Source organism: Mycetomoellerius zeteki, unplaced genomic scaffold (assembly GCF_001594055.1).
Source record: "Mycetomoellerius zeteki isolate Tzet28-1 unplaced genomic scaffold, Tzet1.0 scaffold98, whole genome shotgun sequence".
NCBI classification, from domain to species: domain Eukaryota; kingdom Metazoa; phylum Arthropoda; class Insecta; order Hymenoptera; family Formicidae; genus Mycetomoellerius; species Mycetomoellerius zeteki.
In genome coordinates this window covers 1,282,094-1,294,253 of record NW_017258021.1, presented here as the reverse complement: position 1 = coordinate 1,294,253, position 12,160 = coordinate 1,282,094, and positions in this window count along the sequence as shown.

The following is a 12,160-nucleotide window of genomic DNA, read 5'->3' as shown; positions in this document are numbered from 1 at the left end:
AAAGAGCGAGGGGGCGCGTGGTAAGGACGGAGGAGAGAAATAGGGTGGAGGAGGCACGGGGCCCCGGGTAAATGAAGACGCGAGGTAATCGGGGTCTCCGCGGCCCGCAAAAATAATTATCCGCTCTGGGCGCGCCGCTGTTTGTTAAAATGTCAGAGGGGAGTGGGTGGAGCGCGTCGAGACGCTCGCGAAGCGTTTCAGGATCTTCCAGCTCAGATTCTTTAGTCTTCCTGAGAGCGAGAGAAAGAGAGAGAGAGAGAGATATGGGTACGTGTTTTCTCCTCCTCACACGCAATCTCTAGCCACATTAAAGCTGTGAGAACTATATTTATAGTCATATACGTATTGAAAACTCAGTTCAAATTAATTCCTGTGACGTAATACTTTAATAAATACAAGTGTCGATTTGACATCTATAATGTCATCCTCGTAATCGATCCTTTGTTGAAGAACACAAATTCTGTAAGAAAGGTAGCCAAAAATTCTAGAGGCGGAGACGATTTGAAATCAAAAAGTAAAATATTTTTTATTATAATAGCGATCGTGTAGTATAGGATTTTTTTGTTGAGAAATATAGAAAGCAGCTCAATTTAAAAACAAAAATTGTTTTGGTCTTAAAATATGAATTAAAAAAAATTTGTTACAAATAAATGGATTAACATATCGAAAAATTGTACGTTACATACGACAGATAATCTTTTTAAAAATATTTCTACCAAAAATGAAGTCACAATCGGACTATTAATTTTGACTATTAATTTTGTCGAAATCATCACGAGTTAAAAAGTTCCTTAAAGGGTTGTAAAACAAAAATGTGACAAAAATAACGTTTTTTTTCTTTTTGCCAATATTATTTGATTAATTAATAATTTCGGAAAACTTAATTTTTTTGAGTTATGTGTGTCATTTTTGAAGTAAAAGCGATATGAAGACAATAGTCTTCCATTGATGCACTCACATAGCTCATAATAGCTTCCTTATAGTCTTAAGTCGGGTCGGATCTTATCCGATAGGTGTGACTATTGAATTATCGGTGAGGCATTGTAAGACTATCGCGAGTATTTCATTCGATACATTCTAATCATAAATATGGACCTGAGAGAATCGGGCACTCGCCACACCAGCGTTTGGCATATAGTTTAATTTATGCTCGCGGCTTCTAAGAAACTCTTTGTTTAGCAGCATTCAACACGGTAGAAAGGTGTTCGCGCCACAAATCGACGCGTAGGCGTGCGAGATTGTGGCGATTCTACCAGTTTATCTCGGCACGGTTGTAATCGTTTCGCATCGCGTAATTGCGAGGGTACGTCAAATTATATGCGAATTCCCTACATGCAACGTGGATAGATTAACGCGAGTAAAATTATGCTATAAGGCTGTTTTCTCGCGATTACTTCCTTCTTCGTCGCCATCGCGAGGAAACGTCAGCGTCAGATGGGAATTTCTTCGGAATGGGTGATAAGGAAGTGAATCATCTCGCGATTTTCTATCTTTTCCATCTCATATTTTGCAGACAGAATTTTTTGTTACATGCATGTGTGTGTAAAATTTAAGAAATAATAATTTAATAGAAAAATTTAATTATAATTTTACAGCTTTAATCATAAACATAAATCACCCTCAATTTATTCCCTCAAATAAAAAGTCCTGGCGGCAGAAATCAAAGGAGGATTAGAGTAGGATTAACAAAATATTAAAATTTTTATAAAACATTTTTTTGATAAAACTGGTTTTTAATTTACTTTTTGTTAAATATAAAATGTTTACATTAATATTTGAGATGTTTTATACTTATGCAATGGTTAAGACCGTATGAAGTAATAAAATCTTTATTTATGCATGGTGTTAGTTAAGTATGTTGCCATACTCAACAGAGCGATTCTTTGGTTTATTTCAAGTAAAAAAGTCCATATAAATATGTGTCCTAAATGTGGCTTAGTTTCCGAAATACAGGTGAATGTTCGCAAATGTTTGACGAAACGGTAAATTGCGTTGGAGATATCTTTCTGCATAAATATGCCTTGCTTGAATTATCGTGAGTTACCATTCGCACAACCGTAAACAAAATGACAAAGTCAAAGTCAAAGTCACAAAATCAAAAATAGGCTTGAGTTCTGATCTTTGAGCGTGTACGTCAATCTTTGAGAAGAAGATTCGATGGATGTATCATGGCGCAAGGTGGACATTTTTAACAATTCATCTAATTGTTTTATTTCATCAGAAGAACTGAAGCTTGTTTTTTTGTTTTTCTGTTTTTGACTAGTTTTTGACTAGTTCAAGCTGTATTTCTTTCAAATAAACAGATTATTACACGTTTAAATTTTTTTATTTTGGAAACTAAGCCGTTTAGGACACATGTTTATATGGACTTTTTTACTTGAAATAAACCAAAGAATCGCTCTGTTGAGTATGGCAACATACTTAACTAACACCCTGTATAATATTTTTAGATGAAATAGCCAACTCAACAATAATTGTGAACTTAATCGTTATTCACTAAAATTAATTAAAAATATTTGCCATAAATTTACCAGACCTTCAAATTTATCGCAAAATAGATTTTACCTATTTTGAGGTACCTACTAATCATCGACGTACCACATCATGTTGCGTCCTTTTACGTCATGCAATTAAATTAGCGTATTCTAAACGACACGTTTCCCTTTCCTCCCCAAAAGAGATCGAATGTAACATGTAATGATATTTCTATCAGATTCCCGCGTCTCTGCGCGTCATCTTTAAAGTTGAGATTTATCGTTTTCCGACCCGTCAATCATCGACACGTTAGAGACACGATATCCTGCCAATTATCGTAATAACTCATCGCGGATGGTATCTCTGGCAACAGGGAAGAGAGGGGAGAGAAGCAGGCCTGACGAAAGAAATTTTTTCGTCAAAGGAGCCCGTTGTATCTGCGACACGAGGAGGCGCGTGAGGTCGTCGACTGCATGAGGCCTTGGCATTAAGAGACTCAGAGAAGAACGGAGAGAGAAAGGAAGAGAAAGAAGAGAATTGTCGAGACCCCTGAAGGGCTTGGGGGTTGAACATTTTAAAGAATTTAAGAGATAGAAAAGGTGGATAATATTAATCTTCCAAAGTAACCACAATATTTGTTTTTTTTCTATTGATCAAACAATTGAAGAAATTACAGGTAAACGGATGAATTGCTGATCCTAAAATATTCTAGAAAATTTCAAAGCCGTAAAATTATAATAAACTTAGTCGTATTATGTGATCACGGAAAATATAACTACTGTTAGTTAATCTTTACTTATGTTGTAATCTATCTTATTGTATAGAACGTCCGATTTAAGTCTTTATCCAAGCAAAATGTGAATCCTTATACGGGTTTATCGTATTTTGACAGCTTGATGATTTTGAGTGTTTGGGATGTTTAGATAGTCATAAAAATCATTTACCAAAATAATCAAAGAATATAATTTTAAAAAAATTCTTTGTGTGTGAAAGATATTTCAGAAAGGCTAAAAAGATCGGAAAAACAATATTTTTCGAATGATTTTCAACCAGGGTTGGTAAAAACTAATGTTTTTTTTTTAAGAATAAAACATACTGTGTTTCTTCTTAAATATGTTTTTAATGTTTCAAATATGCTTTAATAGTAAGGGAGACCGTGGGGGATAGTTGATACATCTACATTACACTTAAAATTGCTGCAAAACAAACGATAATATTACATAAAAAATATAGTATTTCCGTAAAAACATTGCGGTCAATAAGTTGCTACAATAAATTATTTCAGACTGATAGCATATTTTCAGAAATAGAAAATTTTCGGTTTTTCTTAGCCAAAAGTAAAATAAATCAGTGATATATAAAATATTATATTTATCAATCTGTTCACCATATCATAATTTCAACTCTATTTCTATAGAATTTTTATTTCATAAACAACATCTTACAATTATATTAACGTCTTGACATATATTTTTTGCATAAGTAATAATTGAAATACGTAAATATGACACCGGGACTAGTTGTGACGGGGTGTGTCGTTACAGGTGTTTGCTTCTCCGTCGTTACATCTAACCTCAACATAACCTATTGTAAGCGTAATAGCGGCAACCAAATGGTAATCTTACATAAATTTATATTTTTATTTCTGTGATGTATGCAAGAAAAAGAGAAAACTGTTTAGGTATATCATAAACGTTATTAATGTTACATATCTATATATGTACGAATATCTACGAAATTATTTGAATATCTCAATCATAAGTTATGTAAGATTATGACTGAGATTATGGTTCAAATAATTTCGTTTACCATAATGACAATTCTGTGTAGGGTCTGCTTGTAAAAATAACAGTGCATCATGATGGAAAATTTATCAGTCTCCAACAATTTTTTCCTCAATCATACACGACTCCTAATCTAATTATATAATTTAATTATAATACATAAAATATATAAAATATGTAAAATGTATATAAATATGTGATGTCTTAAATTTACTTTCTCCATTTATTTCCCGTTGTTCTAGTTCGGAATGGAACAATAAAACATTGCCATGCAAGTATTATAATTAATAAATAGCGTGAGTAGCCTTAAGTGAATGAAAACTTTTTTCTCAGATTTCTTTCTTGTTCTTAATCGGACACATTCCAGTCTCACTGCTATAGAATAGAGAATACTTATGCAGTCGTAAAAACGCTCTTTCGGATAATTCAGAATCAACCTGCCATCGAGCCCTACAAAACGCGATCACGCCGAATATGTTAATCACGGGTGCAGCTGTCCCGTTTATCGTCCCGCGCGTTCTTTTGGGGCAGAGAATTTCAGTCTCGAAACAGACGAGGTGTTTCGACGTGCGTTTGCAGTGGAATAAGATCGTAAAAAGGGTGTTCTCCCGGTCGAAGGCGCGACGTAGCGGCTTTTACGGCGAGAAGCGAACGAAAGAGAAGGAGAACGGGAGAGATCGGAAGGCACCGATCGCGTTGCTGGCCCTGTTCGGTGTCCAGGGCCGTGCTACGTTGGCGCCGATTTATAGCCGACGGATTTGCGCGACAAATTTTACTGCAAGCATTCATGGATGGAGGATACTTCTCTGCATAAGGCCAGGGACAAGCCATTTCTCCTTTTCTCACGCTTTCTCTTCTTCTTTCAAATAGCCAATGAAGTAATTCAACGTGTTTGTTCTAAGGATTGCAGGTTCAATGTGAATTTATTTTTGTAGCTAATGACATATTTATATATATATATATATATATAGAGAGAGAGAGAGTTAAAATAAAAGTTGTACACGGAAAAAAAGGATTAGCTGCCACAGCTAAAAATTAAGTATGTTAGCTAAATTCAGTAGTATTATATTATATATGGACACCTAACGTCGTATCTGTGAGATCTAATTTCCATTAGCTGTGAGACCTCAATATTATCATTGTAACAGACAAGCATTTTGCTATTATGTCGATGTATTGATCATTGCAGCAAACGTTTTCTGTGTAGCAGACAATTTGGTAACAAGTACAGTTTCAGCAAACCATATTTAGCTGTTGTAGAGACAATTTTCTTTTACACGGACATATTCGATAATTATGACAATCAACTTCGTGTTGATAATTAAATTGACTGTAACAGACATGCATATTTTGCTATTACTTCCTTATTGCTATAGTAGCTAATGCAATTTCAGCTAATCAGAATTAGCTGTAATCAGAAACTTTTTTTCCGTGTAGCGTTATTTTATTTGAATCATGCCTACATGCTTTTTTTTTAATTTGGTTATTATACTATTTGATACAGACCAATGATGATTTTTAACGAAGTTACGAGCAATCAAAGTCAAAATGCTCCTTTTATTTAATCCGCAATAATTCAATAATAAAAAATTTTATATAGTAATATTAAAAAAATTATTTTATAAGGAATACTTTAAGCTTTCACGTCGAAAAGTCAAAAATTTTTTTTGGGTACATGACAAGCTTACAATAAAGCGAGAAGAAAATTATCTATTTTGTGTGTCCTGCTTGTAATTTTTTATACATATATGTAAAAATAACCAAATTTAAAAAACAGTGACCCTTTAAAAGTAGAGATTTGAAACTTTAAAACCCTATTTTTTAAATTAAGTTTTGCTCATTTTTAACGAAGTTAAAATTGCTTAAATTTTGGAATATCATTTTAATATCATTTTTTAAAAATAATTTTGTTGGACTATGAAAATAATTAGAACGCTCAAACATAATGTGCAATGCTAATAAAATTCTTTTCAAATCTAAATCCAGCTAAATTTTCAAATACTTTAGCAAAAGATAATTCTATTCATAAAACCTAATGTTAAAAGAAAAATTGAAAATTTCGGAGTATTTTTTTATTCATGCGTCAGCTCGACAAATCTAATTAGATATCACCATAAGAACAACCGATTTCCTTGTCATCGCTCGAAACAATTATCTTTCCCGTTGTGCTCCTATTTAAATGCGACAGGAACAGAGATAAGATAATCGGCGATCGGGACCGCCCATCGACTGACTTTCCTCAATTACGCACGTCCCCGCCCGGGGCAGACATGGCAGTCGCAGTATCTCGGTGTTTACGCCGTTTTCCCTTAATTCGACGTAACCTCGGAATAAATTGGATAAATTGACGCTAAAGCGAAAACACCGGTCGTTTAAGGGGCGCTCGATGCGCATCGGCGTCGGTTAACAACGCGACGACGATCCTCATGCGATCGACTTGCGAGCGGACGAGCGAGCGAATGGAAAGGGGAAGGGGGTGTTCACGTGAAAGCAGCGGCGAACGAGCACCGTGTGTGCATGTGCGCACCTAAAGTCGACTTGCATACACACTGACTGGGCCGGCCGGTGCAACGATGCACCATGATTACAAGCGAGAGTCAGTGCTTACGTTGGTAATATTAATGTCTCGAAGGGATCCTTTACAACCTCATACCCATCAGTCGCACGCACCGTCGCTCCCTAACCAAGTTAAATAATACCTGGATGCGCCAAGCAGTGGCTCTCAGCTTGATTCCGTAAAAATCCGTGCCGAAAATTTGACCGGAAGAATTAAGGATAGTCGCACCTCAGGGAGACTATTCAAATGCTTAGCTTGTAGCACGTTAATCCCAAACTGACCTGGTTAAATTTCTGTTGACTTAGAGACTGTTAACTTAAATATTGTGAAAAAATTTGATTCATTCTCTTAATATGAGATAAGTAGGGTTGGGAAGTAAGGCGTTACATTAGAAAAAAGCGTAAACCGTTTATATTGAGGGCCACTTCGATCAACTGCGATTAACTTTGATCGACGGTTAATCTATTGGAACTGATCAATCGCATTTGTCATTTCGCTTAACGACAAATGCGATTGGCCAATTCCAATGGACTTCGACCATTGGAATCTTCGACTAAAAGTTAACTGGAATTGGTCAAAGTCGCCCCTAATATTACACTAGAAAAAAATGTTTCGTTCTGAGAATTAAAATTTTGCTGTAAAAAACAAAAATTTGATTGAAATGTACAACAAAGATGTTTAGTTAAACTAATTAAACTGTTTAATTGGTATAAATAAATATTTTTGTTATTTACAAACACAAAGCTGAAATGTGTATTAAATAAAAGTAACCAAATTTTTATTATTATATATGCAAAATATTTGATTATTGTTAAAAATGCCAGTTTTGTTAAAAGTACGAAATTTTTTTTCTCAGTGTACCATTACTAACTTTTTCTGTAAAGATTGTCATTTTTTCTGTCCGTAACAATAACATTACATTTTTATAGTATCGTGCGGTAACCAATTTCAACAGTTAATTTTATCGTTATTTTCCCTATTATTTTTAAATTTGTTCAATAAATTGTTTTTGTAGATAAAAATATTTTATTTAAATACAAATTTAAATACTTTAAATGAATTTAAATAAATGTAAATAGTTACCGTCCGTACTGAAAATCTAGTAGTAATGTTTATACCAATAGTAGTATATACGTAGGTCAATAAAATGTGACGAGTATCTAACATAACAGATTGAAATTATTTTGGAGTCGATCATTTTTAACACATGTACGTGTAAATAAATTTCTATACTTTGAGAACTTTATTTTGAGACACACACGTTATAATGGATGTGAATACTTTGCCAGTACCTTTTATTAAAGTTTATTATTAACCATCTTAAACAAATATAATTATTAGATATCTATTCAGAATATCTTATGTGCGTAACACACCGGGACGCGCTGATAGCAGTCATTAAAGTCACCGATCAATTCGTTACATCGCTTAAGTATCACCTCTCGTTTGATATAATACGAATGATCAATAAGAGATGGGAAATATGCTACACATTGGACTACTGTTAGAAGACGACATCAACAACCGAAGAAACTGGAAGTTCATGGATGCAGCAGGTGCAGACCGGACATAATTTCGGGATATGAGCACCTTTCGACCGCGAACGGGGAACCGCGCCGCCGGGGCTCCATGAATCACACCCTCGTTAACCCATACTCGTTCTCGCTCTTTTTCGCCTTCTCTCCTCCTCCTTCTTTTTCTCCTTCTCCCGATCATCCGCCACCTCGAGACGCCTCTCGATGCTCTCTTCGTTTCGTGTTTCTGCGCATTTTCTTCCCTTCACTCATCCTCTCTCTCTTTCTCTGCGTCTGTTTATCTTCCCCCTCTCTGTTCACCTTCTTCAGCCCGATATTCTGTAAAGCCTCGGGGTTACGACCCGGCAACACCTCCGCGCTCTAACAATTCACTCCGAAATCGCTCCAATTAACTGCACAGCAACAATGTTAGCTCTCTTGCTTGCTCGTGTCTAAAATTGTGGATTTCCACTGTAATCGTTCTTCGAGATTTCTAGTTACTCTGTGAAGAGCGCCTCTTTTTACTGCAAGTTAACTGTTCGCGAGATTCAAACGTACAATGAATCGATTCTTTATATGGATAAGGAGATACACTGATATTTCAATGCAATAAAATTATTATAAATTTTTATTCTGAATATATAAATATGCAAAAAATTTCTATATATATAGGATAGAGCGGAGCTAGTTATGATATTTTTTATTCAAATTATTATAAATCTTCATATATAATTATGATAGAATAATGAGAATTGCTTTAAAACGTTGCATGTTCATTTAGCTTAATAATTAAGTATTTATCAATTTTTAATATTTGGTAAATAAGAAAAAGTATTTTGTTTGATTACAAAGAAGCAAAGTGTTTCAATAAATCCAACCCATGGAGCATGTTGAGCCGCCCGAAGGGTAAGTTGAATCCATGAAAGGATTATGTGTATATTAATCAAATCTTTATTTAAGTTTTTATGTTTTGTATAATAATTTATAATACTCTCTCTTCAAATATTTTAATTAGCAAAATTAAGAAAAACTAAAAAATTTTACTCTTTATGATAAAAATTAAATATAGAATATATTTTTAACTGTTAAAAACATCAATAAAGATTTTATTTATAAGCATCTGAGTTTATGTGACTAGTTGTGGGATATTTGGCCAAAGCTCCATACCGGTGTCGACTAAAATATTTTTATATATAACTAAATAATTTTTATATAACTAAGTAATTAATAAAATAGCAACTTGACCATTAAAGCAAAACACACTAATAACTTATATTAAAAAAATACACTACGCAAAAGAATTAGAGGAACACTTTAAAACCTGCAAATTTTGTCGATATTTAAGATACTGTATCTCCGTTTCCAGAGATCGCAGGACAATTTTTCTGGGTGAGTTTTAAAGGATAAAACTTCTACTTTGAAATAGTTAATGTGATATTTGCCGTCCCACCGAATAGTCCTTTTCGCGAAGACCAAAAGTAGGTCGTGTTAAAATTCCGAAAATTTCACGGATTTCCAACTTTTCACGGTCAAAGTACGAACAGACCGAAAGATCTCATTACATACATTTTAAGTTTGAAACTTTTCCTTTAAAATGAGACTTCAACCATTACTCTAGCCTAGAAGCTGAGTTATCAGGTTCCAAAGAGAACCCTACATTTTGCAAGATTTTGAGTAAGTACTGCCGGCATTCGCGTTACCCGATGTGCATCACGGGAAGGTTGCTCGGTCGGAATTTGCATATCGTGTGTGTGTGTGTGTGTGAACGCGCGCGTGTACACTCAGTCAGAGATAAGGACTCCGAGATTCGTCATCCCCCGGTATTTTCCAAACCCTCTCTGCTGTGTATGTGTGTGTGCGTGGGAGTGTATATGCGTGCGTGAGTGTGTGTGAGCGTGCGTGGGTGCATGTGTGAGCGCGCGCACGCATACCCTGGTGGAAAAATGTTGCTGAAATTATTCCACGTTTTGAAATACTTTTCAACAAAATTTCAACATTTCAAAAAAATTTCAATTTAATTTCAGCGATTTTTAGCTGAACAATTCGTTCAACTTTCTTGTTGGCTCAACTAGCTTGCTTTATCTTATTCTACAAAAAATTTTATATTTTTCTGACTTTCTTAGACTTCCCTTGAACATATTCAGTTCTTTAAATAATTGGATTAGTGTAATTATCATATTTATTAGATATATAATTTATAAGCTGCATCACGTAAAAGCGTGAATAAATAGCGGCTTATTTACATAACGAGAGATATTATCAAATAATGAAATTGGAATTTATTTGATAAGCCAGCTGATCGCTAATTAATTGGCATATTGCGCGGCATCTGCTTTAATGAGTTTAATACCTTGCTAATTATCGGTAGCGGAAGACTTTTACGAGCGTTAAATGCTCATCTAAACGATCGTTGTAAATCATAGTCTAATTGGCCTCCGAAAAAAAACACGACATGGTCCAAAGGGAACACCCGGGATGGGGAAAGAGGCGAAAGAGGAGAGAAAATTATGCGGAGACGAGATTCATCAAGCTCGAATATTCGAGGATAGTAATGGTGTTCTCGCGTTTCGATAAATTACATGACTCGATCATCGAGTAAACTGGAAATTCCGTCGATGCCTAGCGATTATGATTAAACGTAATTAAAGCTTGGAATGATATATATGAGGCTAAGTCAAAAAAAGAAAATTGTCAGAGCGGAGAAATAATATTAACCCTTAGTATACATGATTAAGACGCTTCATGTATTACGTATTTCTTTTTCTTTGAGATATTACGAACACCTGGTAAGTATTTTTTAAAAATATTAAAATATATACAATAATTATTTAATAATTTGTGTTAATACTTTTGAGACTTTCACGGATATTTTCTTCAAAGGTGCCAAAGGGTTATCGTCGTGTCGTGAACCTTGTTTCACTTCATTAAGACGAGGAGCGCATATTTCTTTTATATTAATAGAATGTCGTGCTAACTTCACGGATACTCAAAAATGGGATCTGTGAAGTTAGCATATTTTATTAATATGAAAGAACTAGTAACAGTTCCATCAGCATTTTTTTTCGAAGTTCTGCAGTTCCTTATAAAAATAAAAAATAGTTGAGATTCACCCTGAAAGTAGGACTGTCTCGCCGAGATCGGGATATCTGATCACATCACGTATATTGTGAAAAAAAATTCCGAAATACTCTGTCACTATTTATCGTTCGCGTGATCGTCTTCAGCGGCGCTCTCGCAACGATGCATCTTTTTACAGACGAACACTCTCATCCCTTGCCCGAGGAACGGCGTTCCTCTAATTAACCACTGCGCTGGTGGATTTTTCGACGCGTAAATACGTCGCTATCGGCCCGTCGCGTCATGTCGCGACGCGAGGGGGAGGATTAAAGGGCGAAGAGGCCCGTGAAGAAAATCCATTTGTTCAGCGATGACGAGGCTGGCGGCTCCGTAACGATCCCTCCCGTTCGTTCGTTTTGGCGGTCGATTGAAAAGTCAGCGGCTGACTAATGGACGTGGGCTAATTGCCAACAAAGGCAAATCAATCTCCATCGCGCAGCGCGGGCTAGTTGAGTCGTCGTCGCTCCGTCGACGATGTGTAAAGCGTTAAACGGCTCGCGAGCGCCTCCCGATGCGCTGACAGGTACCTTGAGCAATGGCGTAGGGTCTCATCAGAGAGTCTTAAGATATATTCATTCCGAGATCACGGACGCCATTCCTTTTCCTTTTTGCCAAATGGAAATTTCAATCACACTGGAATATTTAATTATGTGATTAATGTTTTTCTATGTCTATTGATATCTTTTTAGTAAATCTTGAACATTAGAAACTGC